The 23,169-nt window shown below is 46.5% G+C and overlaps 1 long non-coding RNA gene across 1 annotated transcript in view; it reads right to left on the minus strand.

Annotated features, from left to right (window-relative positions):
• LOC120884317 (uncharacterized) overlaps positions 1-13,634 on the minus strand; it is a 67,770-nt gene extending 54,136 nt beyond the window's left edge. The window contains exon 1 of the long non-coding RNA XR_005726714.2: positions 13,506-13,634. This is a non-coding gene — a long non-coding RNA (uncharacterized LOC120884317). The remainder of the gene's footprint in view (positions 1-13,505) is intronic.
• Positions 13,635-23,169: the final 9,535 nt, after the last annotated feature.

The raw sequence follows: 23,169 nt of genomic DNA on the forward strand, positions 1-23,169 counted from the left end.
TCCATCGTAGATTCATTCTTTTGTTGAGTACATCTGTAATGAGACCTGGGATTGTGGGGTCACAGCAATGAATTAAACAGACACAGTCCCTGTCCTGTGGGCTTACTTATAATAAGTGGGACAGATCAAGTAAGTAAAGGTTCAAACACAGAGATAACTGGAAATGGAGAGAAGTGCTGGGAGGGAAAGGGACAAGACAACCCAGAAGGAGGTGTCAGCAGAGGGCTCCCCAAAAACATAAAACTTAAGCCAATTCCTCCAGAATGAGAAGGAGCCAGGATATATTCCAAGTGATGTTTCTGTTGTGTAGCCAAGGCTGGGTTAGTTAGGGTTAGTCATGTTAGGGTTAGTCAAGGCCAGAGACACTCTGATTCAGTGTATAGTCTCACCATCATAAACATCAGCTTGTGAGCATGCAGGCCCTCATGTAACCTGTTGGCAGTGTGCCTTGTTTGACCTGCATATAAAAATTGACTATGGAAAATACTTGGGGCTAAATGGGAGCCAAAAATGGACTGGCTGATGACTAAAGCTGAAGGTGGAGGCCGGATGCTGTTGCCACCTCTGAATAAAGCATGTCTACTACCCTTAACGGTGTCTTGCATCTTCTTCCACCTGCTGGGATCCCAAAGCTGCTTCCTGGGTCTGAGCCCTGCATGACACACTCTCACCCCTACCTAGGGTTGGAGGAAAGAAAGAGGGAGGGGTTATCAGAGGCAGAAGCTCAGACAGAGAGGCTCTGAGCTGGGACTTAGATCTCTAAATGGGGGTCACTGCCTGGCTAATGCGGGTGTATCTGAGGCCTTCCCAGGGGCTGGTTCTAAGAATGCAAGGAAAACTGCCAAGAGCTGAGCTGCATGGTGAGGCCACACGGGATGGTGTGCAACCACAGAGGACTTGGCTTCTCCCCTCCCGGGCTTTCTCTGATGTCTCCTAGTAGTGGGGCCCAGTAGAGCCAGGGGCAAAGGAAGAATGCCCTCGGTCACAGTCCAGCCCCACACAGCCTGAGAGCAGCTCTGAGACTCTTAGTCAACAGCTTCATAATCAGCACGATTATGCAAGGTTGGGCCTCCAAGGACAGCCCTGGGCTGGACACACAGAGCAGGACATGAACACAGTTGTCAGTGGACGTGACTGTGATGTTCTAGAACACTAATGAAAGTGAGGGCCCTGAACTTAGCTGGGCTCTGCAGGGTAGACCAGAAAGGCATAAAGCTACTTCCTGTCTTAAGGTTGCTTCTTAACCATAAAATAACCACCAGAGCCAGGTACAGCGGTGCACACCTCTACTCTCAGCAACTCTGGAGGCTGAGGCAGGAGGGTGGCAAGTTTGAGGCCAGCCTGGGCAACTCAGTGAGACTCTGTCTTGAAAAAAACTGTTTTGAAGAGTGGATATACTGCTCAGTGGTAGAGTATTTGCCTAACGTGTGCAAGACCCTGGGTTCAATCCCCAGTGCTGCAAAATAAATAACAAATGTAAATAAAATACAAGAATAACAAAACAGCAAATCCGCACTTGAATACGTGACTTTGTTTTTAGTCTCAAACTCAGATGAGCATTGCCATCATCTATGAAGCTTTTAAAAATACTAAGGCCCAGACTCCACCTCTGGGCCCCTAATCAGGTTCGGCAGGACAGGGGCCTGGAGGGGGGGTTCTAAATGTTTCTGAGTGATTCTGACAACCAGCACTGAACCAACCCAACAAGCACCCTGGTGGCCAAAAGATAGCTCCTGGCAGTGTTCAGACCAAGTTAGGTTTGAAGACTGAGCAGGAATTGGATAAGGAGAAGGCCAGGGTGGGCTGCCAGTGAGCACAGGGCATCTTGAAAAGGACAGAGAGAACCAGGGGCAGGAATGCTCAGGAAATGCTCACTAACTGAGTGGTTAGATTCTTAGCATCCACCATGTCCAGTGCTCCCCTCTTTTTGTTTTGAGGGCTTTTGAGAAGCAAGGTGTGTGGGGAAACGTTGGTTTATTTTTTAAAATGGTTTATTGTTTAAACCATTGCTAACATCTCCAGCTGCTCCCCTTCAAGATGAACCCGTAGATGAATCTCAGATTCCACCCCACGCGTGTCTAACAGGTACCAAGAGAAATGCATGCATTTAATCTGAGCCCTAGGAAGAAAGAGAGGGGGAGCCCAGAGCCAGGCAGGAGGTACACAAGAGGCAAAAAGTCAACGCAGCTCCCAAGGTGGATGAACATGGCCGCCCACAGCCATGGCTTCTGGGACAGCCATCAGCAGCACTGGGCCCCTCTCCCCAGGGGGGAACACAAGCTCAGACTCACACACACACACACACACACACACACACATGCACAGATGCACCATACACACACACACACACACACACACACACACACACACACACACCACTGACAGGCCACCCACACTGCACCCCAGACATGCCTGCAGGCCCTGTCCTTGTCCACTATGACGTCTGCACAGATGAGCAGAGGGGGAGGGGACAGCCACTGTGGTGTAAGCAGAAGGAGGGGGTATTTTTCTGGTTTTTCCAAATGTTCTGCAAAGCCATTTTGGCTGAGAATATGGTCTGGTTGCCAGTGAACAACCAGAAGGATTGGGTTGTACAGAAGTTCTCAGAAAAACCAACATGTTCCAAGGCAAATAACTGACTAAATCTAAGGGGGAAACACAAATTGGAGAGATGCCCACAGGGTGTGTGTTACTGAAGAGCTAAACCCGGCCCAGAGGCTTGAACTGTTTACACCAAGTTGTAGAAGTTAACAAAATAGGTTCACAACAGAGCTTCTCAGATTCTGTGCATCTGGGCCTGGCTTCATTTCCATTCCTTTGATTCCACCAGGAGCTATAATTTCTAAATTTTCCTTCAGGAAAAAAAAATAATTTAGCTCAGAAATAATGCTTTCTATATAAAACTGTGGCTGTCTCAGGGCTTAATTCTTTGATTTTTTTTTCTTCCAAGAAAACCATAATAAGAGAGTCTTTCATCTTAATAAAGCCAGACATGGGAAGTTTCTCTCTGAGCACAAAGCAGACAGCAAATTTACTCAATAAAAATTGACCAAGTGCTGCATGAGCCAGGCCCTTGGCATGTAGAGAAATAAAGAAATTCTGCCCTCTGTGGGCTTCCACACAGGGAGTGGTAAGGAAAATTCAAGTCTTACCTATGCAGGCTTTGGAGTCTGGGCCAAGCTTCAAGGAGGAGTGGAGCTTTCTTGGCTCATGAAAATTGAAGAGAATTCAGGAAGTAGGGAAACAGGGCTTGGGCATATTGGGTAGAGAGCCAGCCTCTAGGGGCCAGGCTTACATGTCAGATGCATGAATGAGAAGTCCAGAGGGGCACTGGGAGCCAGATTGCAGGGGTCAGTGAGAAACAGATTTAGAGTTTATCTTGTGGCTCTTGAGGATCATATATAGACTGCTGAGCTGAGAAAAAATAATAGTAGTGAGTATAAAAGCGGTAGCTGACAGCTATATTCCTGGCACATAACCAAGCATTTTATATATATATATATATTGGCTTATTTGATTTTCCCAATAACTCTATGAGGTAAGCACTATTGTGTCCATCTTACTGATGAAGAAAGTGAGGCACAGAGAAGCTAAGTAACTAGCCCAAGATCACATGGCTTATAGATGGCACAGAGAGGTTGAAATGGAATGCAGACCTTGATCCGTGATGGGTGAGGTTCCATCCTGCCTCCACACTGGGCCCTGTTTCAGAGCTAGTCTAGAGAATGAAGCTAAAAAGCAGATGCTCAGGAGAGAGGTGGAAGGGGACCTGACCATGTTCCTGCTTCTGCACCAGAATACACCACTGCCCTCTCGAATCCTCCTTTGTGTCTCACACTGGTTGGAGCAGGGGTTCGGCCATGGGCAAAATGCTTTCTCTTCACCCTTATTATTAGTAGACTGGGGATCTCCTCAGCTTGAAACTGCCTTCCTTGGCAGCACCTGACCATGCCAGGCACGGTGATGATGCTGGGGGACATCAAGGGAAGGAAGACATTGTCCTACCCGGGAGCAAAGCCAGGGCCGCCTCCTCTACCAGAACTCTGCCCCACCTGCATGCTGTGGCCTTTTTTGCATGATTTCTGGTTTTTCCAGACAAGCCCCTCCTTATCTTTGCAATATTTCCTCACCTCAGTTGTGGGCTTTGCTGTCCACTCCACTGTAACCACCATTAAAGAAGGGCCACCAAGTCTGCAAATTGGTGCAGCCAATATGGAAAGCAGTATGGAGATTCCTTGGAAATCTGGGAATGGAACCAGCATTTGACCCAGCTATCCCTCTCCTCTGTATATACCCAAAGGACTTAAAAACAGCATACTACAGGGACACAGCCACATCAATGTTTATAGCAGCACAATTCACAATAGCTAAACTGTGGAACCAACTTAGATGCCCTTCAGTAGATGAATGGATAATGAAAATATGGCATCTATACACAATGGAAGACTGTTCAGCATTAAAAGAGAAAATCATGGCATTTTCAGGTAAATGGATGGAGTTGGAGAATATAATGCTAAGTGAAGTTAGCCAATCTCAAAAAACTAAATGCCAAATGTTTTCTCTGATATCAGGAGGCTGATTCAAAATGGGGTTGTGGGGGGAGCATGGAAGGATTAGACGAACTCTAGATAGGGCAGAGGGGTTGGTTGGGAAGGAAAGGGGAAGAGGGATAGGAAAGACCATGGAATGAGATGGACATCATTACCCTAAGTACATGTATGTAGACACAAATTGGTGTGAATATACTTTGTATACAACCAGAGATACAAAAAACTGTGCTCTATATGTGTAATATGAATTGTAATGCATTCTGCTGTCATATATAACAAATTAGAAAAAAAAGAAGGACCACCAAGGTCCAAAGTTGGCATGTGGTGCCTCTGACCAAAGTACTAGTTTCCCAGTTTAAAATGAGCCACATATCTGGTGTGGGTAAAAATGAACAGCTATGTTTTAGAGCAATAAGAGTGTCACCTTCTCCTGGGACAAGCCCAGTACCTCCCTGTGTGAAAGGTGAGAATGTACCTGTTGGGTAGAAGGACCTCACTTCTGCCCTCGCCTGGAAGAAGCAGGTGTTCACAAGGAACTGATGTCAACTACAAAAACTTGGTCTTCCTTCCTGCCTCCCCAGGAAAGTGGCTGATGGGAAGGGGAAGTCCTGGATGCATCTGCAGGATCCCAGGGGGACACCTAACTTGTAGGACTTTTTCAAGGTTCCTGCACTCTCTTGACCTGAGGCTTCATTCTGTGAAAGGACAGGAACAGTCATGAGTCCCACATGGGTACACAAGGAGGACCTATCCCCAAAGCACAGTGCCTCAGAGTGGCGGGTGCCCTATAAGGACAATGGTTCCATTAATAACCCATGCATGGCCATCACTCAGCACACCTGAGTATGACCTGCCTCTGTCAAGGCAGAGGTGTCAGGGCAGAGGCCAGCTCAGGGACTCTCTTTGAGACTCTGGGGAAATGACTGGTCCTGGAGGAAAGAACATCCAACAAGACTTTGTGCAGGATTTCAGCGAAGTCAGGAAGCCCTTCATTCTACCTTCTGCTGCTCCAGGGTCCAGGGGCTCCGGGACCAGAGGCCCTGCCTTCAGGAGAACTTGCCCCATCTCTGAGCTCATTAGTTTCCATGCAGACCAGAGTGAGCTGGGCTCTTTGCATGTTTTCCCAGGACAGCCGGGAGGCCTATCACTGTCTTCATCAAGAACAGCTTCCCGAGCTCTCCTGCCCCCTGGGAACCCAAAATCCAGGCTTCAGAGCACCTGAAGAGCTCCAGCAATCAGCCTGCACACCAGGCACCGGGCACAGATGGAAACTGACACCTCTTTGCCCACCTATGAGCTTGTTTTTCAAAGGCAGGAAGAAGCCACTGTGGCAATGAACAAATACAAAGTCACTAAAAGCGCAAGCATCAGCCTGTGGGAACACCAGGAATATGTTGACATTTAAGGAGATTCTGAGTCTTGACAGGGTCAAAAATCCCTGCTGAGGTCCAGCGGCCCTCTCCCTGACCCTTGTGCAGGGTGGGCATCCCTGACGGAGGGTTGCCTAGGCAATGCCTGAGCAGCACGCCTCCGTCGCAACTGATGTAATTAAAACCGAAACCTTTCAGAGCAAGGTTTAAATAGAAGCGAATCATGCCACATCCAGGGGTCCCTTTACTTAACTCCTACAAATGAATCCCATCTCTAGAGATCCTGGGTCACCGTCTCTGCTCCTAGCCACTTGGCCAGTTTTCCATACCTTGACTCTCATACACAAAGAGAAAGGTTTGGGTTTAGTTTGTTTTTGATGCTTTTTCCTTTATCTTACCCTCTGAAAGACACAGACACTGAAGTTACATTTTTCAAATTCCTTTGTTAGATTTTCAAATTTAGGGAGCCTGTGCTTCAGTTTGTTCCCACACTGCTACTCCACCAAAATGGTAAGATAAAACTGTTTTTGATGGACTGCAAATGAAAACTTTTAACAATAGTAATAAGCAAGAGTTTGAGTAAATGAACTTCTCTGCAAGCCCTCGCCTTCATATCTATGTGTTCCTCTTCTAGTTATAAGACTGCTCTTCTCTAAGACTGCACTTCTTCCATACCCTCTCCTCCTCTTCCTCCTTAAGCTTCCAAGGGCTTCTGTCTTGATTTAAAGAAAAAAAAGAAAGAAAGTGATTACGTTTGTCATTTCTTTTTCTCCTTCCTCCATAAACAATTGATCACCAGGATTACCGCAATTCAGAAAACTCTATTTCTGCAGACACAGCAATTACAAGGTCATCCCTCCCTGAAAGAGAACAGTTCCAGGTCCTACCCAGCCCACTTTCTCCCTCCCTGCAGATACCAAGATCTAAAGATTCTCCAATCCCTTATGCAAATTGTGTAGTATTTGCATATAAACTCCCATAACTTTTATCCACCTCTAGATTATCACACCTATACATTTACATCTAGTGTAAATGCTATATAAATGGATGTTACATTGTATATTTTAAAAAATGACAAGAAGAAACTATCTATGCATGTTCAGTACAAATGCACTTTTTCCTAATATTTTCAATCCACGGTTGGTTGAATCTTGAGACGCAGAGACTGTGGATACAGAAGGCCAATTCTATTTGTATAATGTCAGATCCAGAACACCAACATCTGCACTTTAAGCTCCTTGGTGGTGGGATTATTATTAAATCTTTTTCTGTCTCTTTATGCTTTTCCTCTTCTTTCAGAAGAGAATATATTCATTTGATAATTAGAAAGGAAATGAGTTGAACACATTTTCAAGTTCTTACAATATAACAGTATGATTCAACTAGCAAAGATGCAAAATGGATGCTTGGACATTACCTTTTGTTACCATTACATATAAGGGGATATGATCCATAGTGCATATTCCATATTCAGGGACTCAGGATGTGATCAGCCTAGGGTTCTCCCTTTCTGCTAGGCAGCTGCTCCTGGTTTAGATGTCCGTCCTTGTCCCCACCTTCATGTTAATTTGGCTCAGGGGATGTGAAACAGCTACTGATGCTGAGGCAGAGCCTGCATCCTGGGGACTCCTGGGACTGGTCTCTCTCTTGACCTTAAGATGTCCTTTCAATCTTTTACCATCAGTCAGTGTGACAACAAATTTAAAGGGAGGAGAGGCAGAGAGGGAGCAACTGGCCTGCTTTTCCTGCCTTTTATCTTTTCAACTCTAAATCAGAATGTTTTCATGGGCTTTTTCACCTCTGTGACTAAAGGATCTAAGCCAAACAACTGGAAAAGAGGAAAGGTTTATTCAGAGGCTCAGGGTTTCAGAGGTCTCAGTAATAGTAGGCCAGCTCCATTCTTCAGGGCTCGAGGTGAGGCCAACATCATGGTGGAAGAGTGTGACAGAGGGAACCAGCTCGCATGGTGATCAGGAAGCACAGTCTCCAATCTCCAGATATCCGTGGCTATATCCCCCATAGCCACAGCCCCAAGGAACCACGTCCTCCAGCCACACGCCACCTAACTTAATCCCTTCAGGGATTAATTCACTAATTAGGTTGAGGCTATAACCCAATCATTTCTCCTCCAAACCATCTTGCATTGTCTCACACGTGAGCTTTTGAGGGACACCACATCTAAACCATAACACAGACCTACCACTGGGACTTTCCATTTTTACACTAGAATTGCCAATCTACAAAAATTAAAGAGTGATAATGTTGCCTGCAATAGTGGGTGTAAAGAAATGTTATCTGCAAGTATTATATTGAGTCTGAATTTATCCATGAAAAATAAAAATTGACACAATCTGTGTTAGAGTTTATTGCTAATCCAACAATCCTACTTTTAGGAACATATTCTATGGTAATAAAACAAGTGTAGAAAGATATATACCAGGGATGCTTATCACAAAGAGGAATAGGATCTTAAATATTAAATGAGTTAAATTACTTTAAAGTACTATAAGGTCATCATCCCAAGAAATGAGAGAAGTGCATATGTGTTGGTATCCTCTGATCAGTATCAAATTGGGGAAGCAGATAAATAGAGAATTATAGCATCATTCTACAGAAAAGGACTTTTCCTTTGGTTGGAAAGCCCTTAGACCAGCTAAAGCCCCAAGCTGAGAACAAAAGGTGATGCATAGACAACCATCCTAAAGAGAATCCCTAGACACACCCAGGCAGGATTTGCTGAAATTTAGCAAAACCAATCCAGTGACTGCTACCCCATCCCACTCATCCATGAGAAGAGGAGTCATTCCAGCAGAGTGCATTGAACCCAAGTAGAATCCTCTCCTCCCCTCCGTGGTGATAGAGGGAAAGGAGCGCCCCCTCCAGGTAGGAAGAAGAAAATCACTTGAAGACATGGAGATGGTTGGAAACTGAATTGCAGAAGTTGAATACCATCTCTGTGACTGTGGTAAACTAGATTTCTACTGAGCAACTATTCCCTCCCATCAGCCATCTCCAAGGGAATGTTCTTTCCCATTTCATTGATGTTGGGCTTGCTCGTGACTCTCATCTGGTTAGTGAGATATTAGCAGACAAGGTGCAAGCACAAGTTTAAAGTGTGCACGCATGTTTAGGTCATGTCTGTCATCTCCTTGGTGTTGCTTCCCCAATATAGCTGATTCTCCTTCCCCTTGGTCCAAAGGGAATACGCATAAAGTAAATATGAGCCCAATCAACCAGGAGTCAAGACTAACTGGGACCACAGCTTGTAGCCATGCTGCCAGGCAGGCCAGGTGGCATCAGCTGAGCTGCAGCTCCATGGTGGTGAGAGTAACTACTTAATGCTGCAGGCGCAGAGTTTGGGGTGGTTTGTGGAAAAGCATTATTGCAGCAATGGCTATTCCATGTGACAGTGAGAGTTCTTCAAACACCCTGACAATTTCCTCTGAGAGTTTGTGACACAGTAAGTCTAGGGAACTCATAATTGATTTCTACTGGAACAATCACAAGCACAGAGCTGGGTAAAATGCTATTATGGTTTGGACCTTAATGTTCCCTAAAGTCTCATGTGTTAAAGGCTTGGTCCCTAGTGCAGAAATGCTCTGAGATGGGTATCTTGGAAATGACTGGATAATAGGGCTCAGATGGCACCAGTGGATTAATCCACTGGTGAGTTCATAGCTTCTTGCTTTACTGGAAGATTGTGGAAACTGTCAGAGATGGGACATGGGTGGAGAAAGCAGGTCACTGGGCGCATGCCTGGAAGGATCTATCTTAGCCCTGCCCCACCCAGCCCCTACTTCCTCACCACCATGAGTTTAACAGCTGGCTCCACCATGCCCTTCCGCCATGATGCTCTGCCTCACACAGGTCCACAGCAATGAGTCCAGCCAACCAAGGAATAAAATCTCTGAAACCATGAGCCAAATAAATCTTTCTTCCTTGACATTATTTTTCTCAGGTATTTTGTCACAGTAACAAAACACAAGTGCCCATAATTTCTGGACAAAGAGAGAAAAGACAATTGGACAGGCTGCACTGCCACCATTTGGGGCAAGGATATGTGAGATTTGTCAAGTGGATGCTACAATCTGACTATTCTGAGACCCCCACATGAAGAGAAGGTCAAGAAAGTTACTGAGGCTCTGGGATGAGGCACCATCATGAAATTGAATCCTGCAGCCCTAAACTCAGCAGTAGAGACGGATTGTGCCTCCTCCTCTGCTTAGTTCCCTTGGCTCCAACGGTATGGCTCTTCCTCAGCAAATTTCCCTTTAAATGTTCACCCAGTGGCAATGAGATATTTTTATAGCTTTTTATTTAATATCCCCCTGAGAATTCTCTTTTGCTTTTACAGAGTACTATCAAGAAATAAAGGCAACAAAAACTATCTTAATTGTTCAAGCAGATTCAGATATTGAAGGAATCCCAACCTTGGAGGGTAGAGAACTGGACCCAGGAGTCAAAAGATGGGATTCTTGTCCAGTCAGTGGCTGAGAGCAACTGTGTGACCTTAAACAAGTCCCTCAACCTCTCTGGGCTTTATTTTCCTTCAAAGCAGATATTCCGTAGGAGATGCCCCAAGTTTCCTACATACCAGGACATGGTTTGTTGTAGCAGAACCATGAGCCAGGCTGGTAATCAGAATCTTAGTGTCCTAGGTCTTCCTACTCCACCAAGGGCACTAACATCCCAAGAAAACCATCTTTGAGCATCTTTTTCCTTAACAAGAAGCAAGTAGGTCATGTCTTCCTACCTCCCAGGTTTTAACATGGGTTTATATTTTCTCTAATGCAATGTAACACCACCACAAAACACAACAGCTGAACCCACCATTTATTTTGCTCTTGATTATGCAGGTCAAGAACTTGGGGAAGTCACTTCATCTGAACCTGTGTGGCAAGGGCTGGACCTCTGGACTGCAGGATCCAGATCTGGCACCTCATCCCAGGGCATCCCAGCTCTCTTGGCAGTCTGTTATGATTTAGATGTGAGATTCCCCCAAAAGGTCCTGTGGGAGACGATGCAAGGAGGTTCAGAGGTGAAATGATTCAATTATGAGAACCTTCACCTTCACCTAAACAGTGCTTTAATCCACTGACACAGATCAACTGAGTGGTAACCGTAGGCAGGTGGGGTGTAGCTGGAGGGGGTGGGTCACTAGGGGTGTGCCTTGGGGTTTATATTTTGTCCCCAGTTCCTGAAGCCCTCTCTGCTTCCAGATTGCTGTGTCCTGAGCTGCTTTCCCCTCCACACACTTTCCCCATGATTTCTGCTTCATCTTGGGCCTACAGCAATGGAGTTGGCCATCTATGGACTGAGACCTCCGAAACCATGAACTTTTCCTACTCTAAAATTGTTCTTGTCGGGTCTTTTGGTCACAGTGGCAAAAAAAAAAAAAAAAGAGGCCAACTACAACAGCTTCTCTCAGCAGGGCCTCTAGGAGTAGACTGACCATATGGGGGCCTGCCATCCAAGGGGCAGACAGAAAGCAGAAGCTTCCAGTCAATAAGGGCTCCTCTGTTCATCAAAGCAGTCACCGCCCATCCAGATTGGAGGATGCAGAGTCAACGCCACCTTTCAGGAGTGGCGAGGTCCCACTGAGAAGAGCCTATGGGACGGCCAATACTGTCAAGGCCATTTTGGGAAAAGAGAATCTCTCACATATTGTTTGTGATAGATGCAGAAACTCTTTGAAATCTCCACTAAGTGCCATTTTGATCCTCAGTTTGATTTTCCATTTTTAATCTACTCTGGCTAGCAAGATTTTGAGATAAGCAAAATTGAAACCCATACAACAGTTTCCTGCACGTTATCTGTCCTTTAGATTAATTGCAATTAAGGATCCAAGGTAATTCCTTCAATAGGAGAAGGCAGAGCTCTTAGAGATGAAATTGGTCCATTAGTAACAACATGATAGATTTTGACCTAGGAAGTAACAACCCCAAAATCAACGCTACAAGGCAATAAATGTGTTTCTCTCTCAGTCCATCACAGGTTGGCTGAGACTGCTGTTCTGAGACACAGGGTGACAAAGCATAGACCATCTGTAGCTTTGCTGGGTATCATGGCAAAGGCAGGGAGCAGCCAATTGTATACCAACTGCACACCAACTTTTAAAGGCACTTGCCCAGAAGTGAGCCAGTTCCCCCAGGCTCCCACACAAGACACATGGTACACTTGGTCTCAAATGGGGCAGGTGTATGCAATCCCACCACACCTGACGGAGGAGACATCCTGAAATATTAGAGGACTGTATTCCTACCAACCAGAGTGGGGTTGGCTTTTTCATGATACTGCTCAAGGTCAACGCACAAGCACCTTCATAAAGATGCAGAGAGGAAAGCACATGCCCCACTGCTATATTCTACTATCCCAATATGCTCTAATGGTTTCTGCTACTATTGTTGGGTTTTGGGGTTTGGGAGTTTGGAATTTTTTTTGCCAAGCTTTCCTTTATGTTCCATGCATGACATTTCTCAGAGTAGTGACAGTGGTGGAAATGCCAATCCTGCCTGAGGAGTCCTAGAGAACAAAGTGATCCCAAGGGAAAATTCCCAATAGTCTCCACCCACCAAGTGAATCTGCATCCCCTAGTGCAAGCCCTTGCCTTCAATGTGGTGTGTGCCCAAGGGTCTGCACACAGGGTAGACAGCAGGACTCGTGCTGCCTGGGCTCAAGACCACCACTCTCTTGTGAGTGACCTTGAACCATGTGCTTAACTTCTTTAAGCCTGAGGTTCTCAGCTGCAAAATGAATATACTATTTGCCTTCTGCAGCTGTTGTGAGAGCCAAAAGAGATAACGTTTATACAGCACTTAGAACCATGCCCAGAAAATTTTAAATGGCTGTTCATGCTGATGCTGGTGGAATAATCTGGCCCAACTCTGTGAGCCCATGACCCGGGTTCAACCTGTGGTTGATCTGATGGCTGTGCTCCTGTAGCCAGACCCTCAGTGCTCACCTAGGATGGCATAGCAATAAGTATTATGCGCATGAAATTTAAAGAGACATAAAAAGCAGAGCCCTTACATTTAATTGACATGAAATGAGATAGTTTTGTGCTGAGTACAAGGAGATAGTTACACTTCCTACCCCAAAAATCTTCCTACTAAACTGCCTAGATGGCTGATATTTTATCATTAGAAAGTCATTCCTTTGTCTTCACCACTGCCTTGTCTATGTAATTCATAAATGTTGATGGAGTGTATGGGGGACTCACGGAAAGGACTTAACAGGCTCTTCTAACAACACTTCTATGAAAAGGACTAGAATCTTCTCCCAAAAAACTCAGCAGAAGTGGCTAAAATTCAACCACATGTGATGATATTTAAAATTCTTACTAAAATGGGTTTTTTTCAATGGCACCATTGACAGTCGGCCCCTCCAATCCAGACTCTCAGTTACTGCCAGAGACATTATCCTGCCTTGCCCTGTTTTTGTAGCATTTGCTCCCAGAAAGACACTGGCGCCCCCGCGTGGATGGGGGCTGCCACCACCCGGCCAGGGCCGCCCCCAGCTCCCTGGCTCCACCCACCTCCCCAGGCCTCCCACAGTCTCGCCTGCCCCCAAGCCTCCTGTTCCTTACCAGTCACCCTCAGAGGCTCAGTCCCCTGCCGGCATCACAGGGAACGGCCACCATAGTGGTGAAGGGGGGACTCTCTCTCCCTCAGCACTCTCACGTGACTCCTGAGGGACCAATGATCACAGCACTTCTTCCTCCCAGACCCAAGCATGGGCATGTGACCCAGGCACAGCCAATCAGAGGACTGCTTTCCTTGGGCCACGTGATCCAGATGAGCCCAATCGAAGCCTTTCCTCCTGGCTTTCCTAAGTGAAGGGAACCTGTCTGGTCTTTGGGGCCTCCTTGCTCCAGGATGTGAAGTTAAGCAGAAAAGGAGTTAGAATGGAGGGAAGGAGAGAGGGAGGGAATGGCAGCCCTCGCTTCACCCCCTGATCCAGCCAAACCTAAGGTGGGGTTAATTTTAAAATAATTTAAAATATACCCACAAATCAATCATTTGAAGCTCCTCCCTTCTAATGGAGAGGCTGATTCCCCTTCCCTCCATGTGGACTAGATTTAATGAGCAGGATGTGGTAGAAATTAGAGTGGGACTTTTGGGGGGGTAGGTCCTTAAGGCTTTGCAGCACCTGTCTTGTTCTCTCTCGGATGACTTCTTGTGGGAGGACTTTCAGGCAGCCCTGCCCAAGGGGCCACGTGCTCCTGCCCATAGCCTTGGCAGGGACACCCTCCCTCCAAGTACAATCTCCACCCCTGGTCAAGCCTTCAGATGCCACAGGTCTAAGGACTTATCTGCAACCGCCTGAGAGACCCTAAACCACTACCATCCAGCTAAACCCCAGAAAGACCCTAAGCTAGTACCACCAAGCAGTTCTCAAATCTTAACCCTCAGAAATAAGGAGATAACAAATGTTGTTTTGAATCACAAAGTGTTGGGGCAATTTATTTGTCAACATTAAATAGCAAATACACCTGAAGTAATTCCAAGTTTGTACTGGAACAGTCTGTATTTTTTTTCTTAAACTGAAGTTTCTATCTTTAACATCTATAATTTCCTTGAATACCACCCTTCCTTCCCTCTCCAACTTCTTCATTTGGCTCTGACCCTCTGAACTCTCAGATCCCTACTCAGGATCTGCCTCTGGAAAAGCTCCATCTGCTTCTTCTCAGCCGCTACTCCTTTGCATGTTGGGCAAAAGTCCCTTCTCTGAATCCTCAAGACCTCCAGAGCCTTCTTCCACTCAGTGCAGCCATAGTCATTGACATGGGTCTCCCATCTAGCCTCTGGACCCCTGAGGACAGGGATCATGTCTTGTCATCACTGACCATTGCATCCCCATGACCAGGAAGAGTTTACACATGTCAACACCCTTGGTTCATGCAATAGATCGTGTTGTTGCCCTCACTTGAGCCAACCTCACCATCAGTGTAGACAGCTCACTCCAGTTTGTCCAGGACTCTCCCAGTTGTTGCACTGAAAATCCTTCATCCCAAAAACCCCTTTTCCTGGGTAAATTCAGGTGGTTGGTCACCCTGCAGTGTCAGTTACACCCAGCCCCCAGCTCCTACTGGGAGAGCTGGTGCCATGAGCCCACGTCAGCAGCCTTCTCCAGACATTGTCTCTGGCTAGTGGAAGCTGCCTCCCTCACTTGCTGGGAGACTACAACACCACCCAGGGGACCAATGGCTGAGTGATACAGGAGCACAGAGAACAGCTGTCACTTAGGATCTCTTGTAGGTGACTGTCAGTGGCAGGGGCTGGAACCATGAGACTTGAGTCACCTGAATGTCTAAGACGGCTCAGTCACATGACTGGCAGTTAAGGCTGGCAGGTGGCAACCATAGCACCTGCACAGGTCCTCTTCCTGTGATGGTGGCAGCCAGGCTCTGAGAGAGGTGTCCCAAGAGCAAGCTTTCCAATAGGCGCTGGAGAAGCAGCGAGGCTTCTGCTCCTAGAAAATGGCCTTGGGCACCACAGACTGCCTCCTCCTGCATCCTGTGGGTCAAGGCCAGCCCACACTCATGGTGGGAAGGTCAGGAGTCACAGCTGACTGAGCATCATCTTTGGAAATCAGCTTCTGCAGCAGTGGGATCCAGGAAGGATGGGAAGAGGAAGATCAGCTCTCACCAAGTGCCTGTCCTGGGCCAAGCCCCTCAGAAACGTCACCCTGAAGTCCTCACCACAATCCCATTTAGGTGTTTCTGCTCGTCATTTCAAAGAAAAGTCAACAGGGGTTCAGAGGGATGCCTGCTTATGCAAGGTCATAAGACCATAAAGTGGCCAGACCTGAACTCAGGTCTGTGGCCCAGCTCAGATCAGTCCAGGCTGCAGAGCTTCCCGGAGCAGCCACTTCCTGGCCGTTCCGCCTCAAGCAGCTACAGACTCCACATGCTGATAATCCCCCTCCTCTTTCCACTGGGACAAGTTGCCCTTTCACTGGAAAGGGAAATGACTTCCAGCTCCATCCAGCAAATTCCCTGTCTCCCTGCTCTGCCCTTGGAGACAGTGAGGCCCAGCCATCCATCACTAAGGCCTGCTTGCCAGCTCCTTTGCTGCTGTATGGGCTCACAGCCCTGGGGCCTGCAGGAGCAGATGCAGCCAGAGCTGCCTCCTTTCCCCTGCAGCTCCGAGACCCCGGTGCTCTGCAGATCTCCCGGCCAGCTGTGCAGACTGGCTTAGCTAAGGTTCCCTGGCTTTTATAGACAGGAGTGAAAGCTGGATCATTAAGCCTGAATCTTCTGAAATCCCAAAGATTCATAGTCCAATCTAAAATCTGCAGTGGGTGAGGGGGAATGTACATATGGTCTGGCCCCTGGGGTTCAGAGCCTGTAACTGGACATCTGAGGAGCTGAGAAGGCCAAGGTTAACTCCAAAGGACCCAGAAGCCGAAGACCAGGACAGGCCACAGCTCTGTTGAGGACTTGCGTGGAACCAGACACAGATCAGGGCCTGCAGGCCCAAGATGTGATAATTCTGCCCCTAGTAAAGGCCACCATCTAACCAGGAGCTGAATAATCATGTCCCCAGAGGAGGTCAAAGCAAGATGGACAGTGGGTTTGAAATGTCCCCACTCCGTTCCTGCCTTATAGACAAAGCCTGAAATATGGATGAGGGCCAGATTCCTCTGCACAGAAGTGACCTCCATTGTAAATACCACAATACTGAGGGTTTGACTTACTAAGGTGGCCCTCCTCAGATGGAGACCATGGAGCCTGCACCGGGACTGAATGTTCTCCCTGGAGACCTGAAGGATGAGCACCTCCAAGCAGTGTCCCCATCGCCCATGGGGAAGGTCCCATCGGTCCTGGTACCAGGAATCACTGTTTTTCCCAGAGTTAGGGCACTGATGTCCCTGTGTCTTGCCAACCCTGAGGGCCTGGGGGAGGAAGCTCACCTCTTCCCAGCCTCTCTCTCCCCAGAGCACAGAGCACCCTCCTCATGACTGAAGCAAGTGTGAGTCTTCCCATTATCCCTCCTTTATATTAGAACTAAACTGTTTTAGCTCACTTTCTGCATCTGTTTGATGAGAGGCTGAGCTAAATAAAAGCTCCTCCCAGGTCTTCAATCTGTGGTTTTCATGTCAGAGCAGTGGGGTGAAGTTAGGTGGATCCATCCGTAGACGATTACCTATTGCTTTACCTATTGCTTTTTATTATTATTATTATTAGCGCTATCTCTGCTGCTTTCAATCCCAGGAGTCACTATGCTATCACCGCTAGTGGTTTCCACCCCTGATCTGCCACTGTGTCACCTTGGGCGTGTGACTTAACTCTTCTGAGGCTCTGTCTCCGCCCATGAAAATGGGGATGAAGTTCACTGACTCAATATCATTATGAAGATCAAATGAGATAACGTCTGCCAAGCACCTGGCTCGGAGTGTACTCAGGAGATACTCGGCACATGTAAATTGTCCTCTGGTTCCTCCAACAGGCCCTGCTCAGGAGAAAATCCCTCGGGAAATGCCCAGCCTCACCTGCCCAGCCACTTGGGTAGGGAGTGAAGTTTCTCCTGTCCCAGCCCTGTCCTTGCAGAGGTGGCCTTCAACCTGTGAGAGCTGACAGTGCCCATCTCTTCCAACTCTGCGTCCAGGAATCTCATGCTGGCAGCCTGCCCTCGGCCACGGTGGGCACATCACATAACAGGTATCAGCGGATGCCTCAAATCAAAGATGGCTCCCCAGCACATCCTGGCTGGCAGGCTACACTGCTCCTCCATCGCCACCCACCCTGGCCCCTCAGAGCCCACGCAAACAGGAGTCAGGACATTGCAGGGAGCGATGGTCTGAAAGCACAACTTCCCTCCATAACAGCTTTGCAACAAGTTCCCCCGGGCCACTCAGAGGCCCCCTGGTAGCCAGCTGCCATTGATTTCCCACAAGAGGGGAAAGCAACATAAAGAGCACGTGCTGAGAGGGCGGCCAGTCCTTTACACCATCAGGAGAACCCAATTGAACAAAAAGCTTTTGGCCAGGACAGGATAATAGAGACAGTTTCTGAAATAAAACCACTGTGCAAAGGGTCCTCTGTACATGTACATGGATAAACTTGTGGCATTTTTCCCCCTTCTCTTTGTGAACTCCAAACAAAACAAACAATGTTTCTCAGAAAAATTTTAAAAACAGATACATTATATATAAGTAAATCTCCCTTCCAATATTAAAGACCACAGTTTGTGCCTCAGAATAACAATAATAATAATATTAACACATACATACCTATAGCCCTTACCATCTGTCAGGCCCTTGTAAGCACTTTATAAATGTGTTATTAAATTCTCACAGTAATTCTCTGAGATATGCACTAGCATTATCCCCATTTTATAGATGAAACAACTGAGGCAAAGAGTGAGGCCAGATTGACAAGCTTTGACATGGCAGCCCTCAACAGGCCTTCAGGGGTGCCGAGAGCTGCTTGCATCTCACCCCTCCCATTTGTTCCTATTCCGTGACCACCTTCTCTACCCAGATCATCCTCTCCTTCCTCAGTCTGATAGACTCCCGTTCCCCCTCAACCCTGCATTCTCAAAGGTCTGCAAGAGGGTTGCTTTTTCTCTAGCTCTCTGTCCTTCTCCTCTCCCCACTTCCTGGAAAGACATTAATATCATGATGTCCACTAAAGTACTGCTGGGCAGTGCGTGAATACGAGGAAGAGAAACTCTTGCTCATCTTGCAGAGCTTCTTGGAAGGCACTGAAGGATGCCTTGGGCTCCAGGTTCATCAGCATGACCCTGGAGGAGAGGGTGGAAATTCAGAACAGACTATGGTTGCCCTTCAACTCCCACCATCCCCAACTCAGGAGACTGCTCTGTGACTCACTGAGAAGAGTAGGGGGACATTTTGCATTGACACCCCAAAATCTCAGTGTAGACTCTCCAGCTAAGGCAATGACTCACAGGTATGGTGCTCAGAGCTGAGAGGTTACGGGACAAATTAAACAGCACGGCAGGAAAGTCGAGAGTGTATTCAAGTATTATTTATGTCAAATGGGAAATATGGAGGAACAAAGATTAAAAAAAGAACATCGAGCTTTCAAATCCAGCCAAACGTTGATTTTTTTTTTACATGAATAGGGAGATTAATCTAAAAGAAAAGGAAAATGGAAAAACTAATATGTGATCGTGACTGAAAGCTCTATTTTAAATCCTGAGCCATAAGTCGAGAAAAATAGAAATGAATAACCCCATGTAGGCTTCTAGCTGATGACTCTACTATTTTCATGAAATTAGTGGTGTCACATAAGAATCAGATTTTCGAACAATGACATTAAAACTGTGTGGGACTGTTCTTTTCTTATTTTCTTTACAGAAAATGTTACTCCTTGTCACCTTTTTCTTCCCATTCACAAATGCAATATTCTCTCATCTGAAAGAAAAACCTTAAGTCCTGTTTAAGCTTTTCTGGTTCCCTTCCAGGCCCAAGTCTTCATTTATATATATATCTCCACCATGTTTGCTGTGTCACTAGGACCGTAGTGTATATGGTATCCTGTGGTTCAGGGTCTTAGAAAATCTCTGTCAATACATACAAATCGACAGAGGTTGGGTTCCATTCCATAAAGCGATGTGCTCATTCCCTAATGTACAACAGGGAGATGATTTCCAATTTTCAACTAATACAAACTATCGAAATGAATCCTGAACATATGTGTGCTCATTTAAGTATTGCCGAAGGGCAGACTCCTAGAAATGGAATTGCTAGGTCCAACGGTATGCTAGAGTGGAAACTGACAAATTCCTTTCCCGTGACGAGTTAGCAGTGAATCTCACACTAATGATGAATATGAATTATGGAATTTATAAGGTAATTTGAGAAGAAATGCCATATTTTAAAGAGTGTCTCTTCTCATTAGAAACATGGTATGTCTATCTGTCACCCACACTTCTGATTCTAATGGTTACTCAAAACTACCCATTTTATTTCATTTTTTCTTGCAGTATTGTATTAAGTTATTTCTTTTTTTTTTTCTCCCTGTGCTGAGGATTGAACCCAGGGCCTCTGCGTGCTAAGCAAGCACTCTACCACTGAGCCACAACCCAGCACATGACTGTTCACCTTCTCTAGGCAGCCTCCACTCACCCCTCACCTCGCTGCCTACAGGCAGAACTCAACCCAGTACACAGACATCCACATGCTCACATCCTCCTTTGTGAAAGTAGCTTTTGTGACCGCCATTTTGAATACATATCATGTGCCAGGGACTGGGCTACACAAGCTATTTACACTCATGATATCCTTGGATTCCCTTATCTTAGCTCTGGAGAAGTTGCTATCATCCTCATCTTGCCAATGAGAAACCAGGTTCAGAGAAGCAGGGTGGTGATCCTGGGTCCACACAACAGGTACACTGAGGAGCTGAAATGGATTCTAACCCCCATCTGTTGGCACAAGACAATACTTCACACACCCATTGAGCTCCAGCACCTTCTTAAGGATGGGAACTTACCTCATCATCATCTCTTCATGCCTTCTTCTAGCACAGTCTATGATATATCTCGGATCCTGGGTCTACATCACTCTTAATATGAAGATCAGCTTGGAAAGGTTCTAGACAGTTTCCAATCCTTGGACAAAGTTCATCAGGTCTCCTGTGACCTGTGATGTAAGGAAGATGCTTCTAATAATGCTATAGGATTGAAGTTTCAAAAATGAACAATAAAAAAAAAATCTGGTAGAAGGATGTATCAGATACCTCATGTGCCTCATATCACATCCTCTTTGCCTATGTTTCTATTCTACCCATTGTGAAGCCACCAACTGCAAGGAAATGTTAAGTAGACAGCCCTTGGATGCCTAGCTCATCTCTCAGTTTCTCTGCTCCTCCACCCAAGCTTCTCCACCCTCCACCTATGAAATGCTCATGGCAACATGCTCAACCTCTGTATTTGTCAGTTTTGCATTACTATAATGACATACCTGAGATAATTAACTTACAAACAGAAAAATTTTGTTCTGACTCATAGTTTTGGAGGTTCTCGTCCAAGATTGGATGAACCCATTGCTTTGGGCCTCTAATGGAGGTTCCAGGAGGTCATGAAGTGGAGCATGTAGTGACACAAACTGCTCACTCAGGCAGCAAATGAAAGAGGAAGCAACCAAGGCCCCACAATTCTCTTTAAGAGTAAGCCCCCAGTGACCTAAGGACCTCCACTGGGTTCCAACTCCTAATGGTGACACCACCACCCAACCGCTGTACCCCATGAACCACACTTTTAATGCATGGATCTTTGGGGACATTCAGCATCCAAACAATACTTAGCTAGTCAGAAGCATGAGCAAGCGTAGGGGCAAAGGCTGGTAACACCTCAAGTAATTCCTCCCTCTCCCCTAGCTCAAGGTGGACCATTCTGAGGCACATCCTAGACAATGCCACAGAAGGTCCACACAGAGTTAAATGGCGGTAGCAGCCCATGACACGTCTTTGGATCAGCTCTCTCACCTTCTGTTTTACTTCTCTTGAGCCTCAGTCCCATTCCCCAGAATCACTTACCAAGGAAAATGAAGCATTAGTCCCTCCAGCATCGGGGGCTGTAGCAGATGACATCACTAAAAATCCAGTGTCTGCTGATCTAATGTCAATAAAGCCTGTGCCAAGCCCATTCGAGATCGGTCACTTTTTCACTTAACTTTTTGTCCCTAATCTCTGGCCTTGCCTCCTCCCACTGATGGGAGGAAAGAAAACTAAAGGACAAAGAACAAGTCACGGATTGTGGTCATTGATCATAGGGGAAAGAAGCATTAGATCATCTCATAATGCATCTCACTAATGGTAAGGAGCACTCAACTGCAGTCTCTGACTTGTGGCTGGGCCCTCGGCAGGTCATGTCATGTCAATCAGTTCTGCTCTCAATAAGATGAAAAAAAAATTTTTTTCCCTAAAACAGCGTAGACTTCCCATTTTTTCACAAATTCAGAATTCTCTCCCCAGTTACCAAGAACCATGGATACCTTGTGTATCTAGGGGGAAGAGATGGGGGAACCCAAGACAAAGGGACCAGCCACTGAGACGACTGTGACTTCATCACACCTTACTTCATTTAACATTCACAGCCACCTGAATTCTTCACTCCCTTTTATGAGATTAGAGAGTTCAAGGAACACCCTCAAGTAACACCCTCAGCTGGGGAATGGCAGCACCAGATCTTGGACTCAAGTTTCCCTGCACCTGACTCCCTTTGATACCCCCATTCAAGACCACTGCAAACAACAATAGAATGTGTGGTTAGCATTCAGAGATTCCTGTGGGGTGCATCTCGCCTCCTGTGTTGGTTGATTTAGGGTGTTCTTCACTGGATGGAGGCTTACTCAATGGGGAAAGCATTATTTATCCCCAGTACATCAAGAGACATCGAACCCATTCCTCTTCTGCTGAAAGACAACTCGGCTGCTTTCCCTCCAGTCACACCTGGGCTGCCCAAGTGTGTCTGTGAAGGAGTTTCCTCGGGAGATTGGCATGTGAGCCCCACAACCAGCTTTCTGGTTCTCTGGCTTGAGGACAGCCCAATCCTGGGACTTCTCAGCCTCCATTAATTGAGCAAGCTTCCAGGAGCCCACGTATGAGAATTCTCTCCTGAGCTCAAATACTAACTTATAATTCCTACTTTTAAAAAGAAAGGAAGGAAGGAAGAAAGGAAGGAAGGAAGGAAGGAAGGGAGGGAGGGAGGGAGGGAGGAGGGAGGGAGGGAGGGAGGGAGAAAAGGAAAAGAAAAGAAGAAAAGACGCTGGCAGTCTCTCCTCTGCGGAGGCTGTAGCCGGGGACATCTCCCTGCTTTTCCAGCCTCTGCATTTCTTGGATCATGCTCCTTTCTTCCATTTTCAAAACCAACATCTTCTGACTGATTCTGCTTCTATCATGTGGCTTTATTCTCTTCTGTCAGTAGCCAAGTCTCCTTGCTTCCTCACATGAGGACATTTGTTGATGACATTTAGGAGCCACCTGGATAATCCAAGTTATCTTCCTATCTCCAGATCCTTCATGTAAGCCGACCTTCAAAGACCCTTTTTTCCATATGAGCATCACGGGTTCCAGGCCTGGACATCTGAGGCCCATTATTTAGCCCATGGCAGGCTGGTTTAGAGATATTCTGCATGACTTTCTGAAGCCAGGTGTAGCCCAAGTTCAGAGCCACTCTAGAAAAGCAACGCAGAAAGCTACTAAATAATCAAAAGTTACAGCCTGGGCTGTCACAAGCAGAGACTTTAGAGCTGTGGAAAGAAGACCAACTCAGGACACA

This window comes from Ictidomys tridecemlineatus, chromosome 3, assembly GCF_052094955.1.
Source record: "Ictidomys tridecemlineatus isolate mIctTri1 chromosome 3, mIctTri1.hap1, whole genome shotgun sequence".
Classification (NCBI taxonomy): domain Eukaryota; kingdom Metazoa; phylum Chordata; class Mammalia; order Rodentia; family Sciuridae; genus Ictidomys; species Ictidomys tridecemlineatus.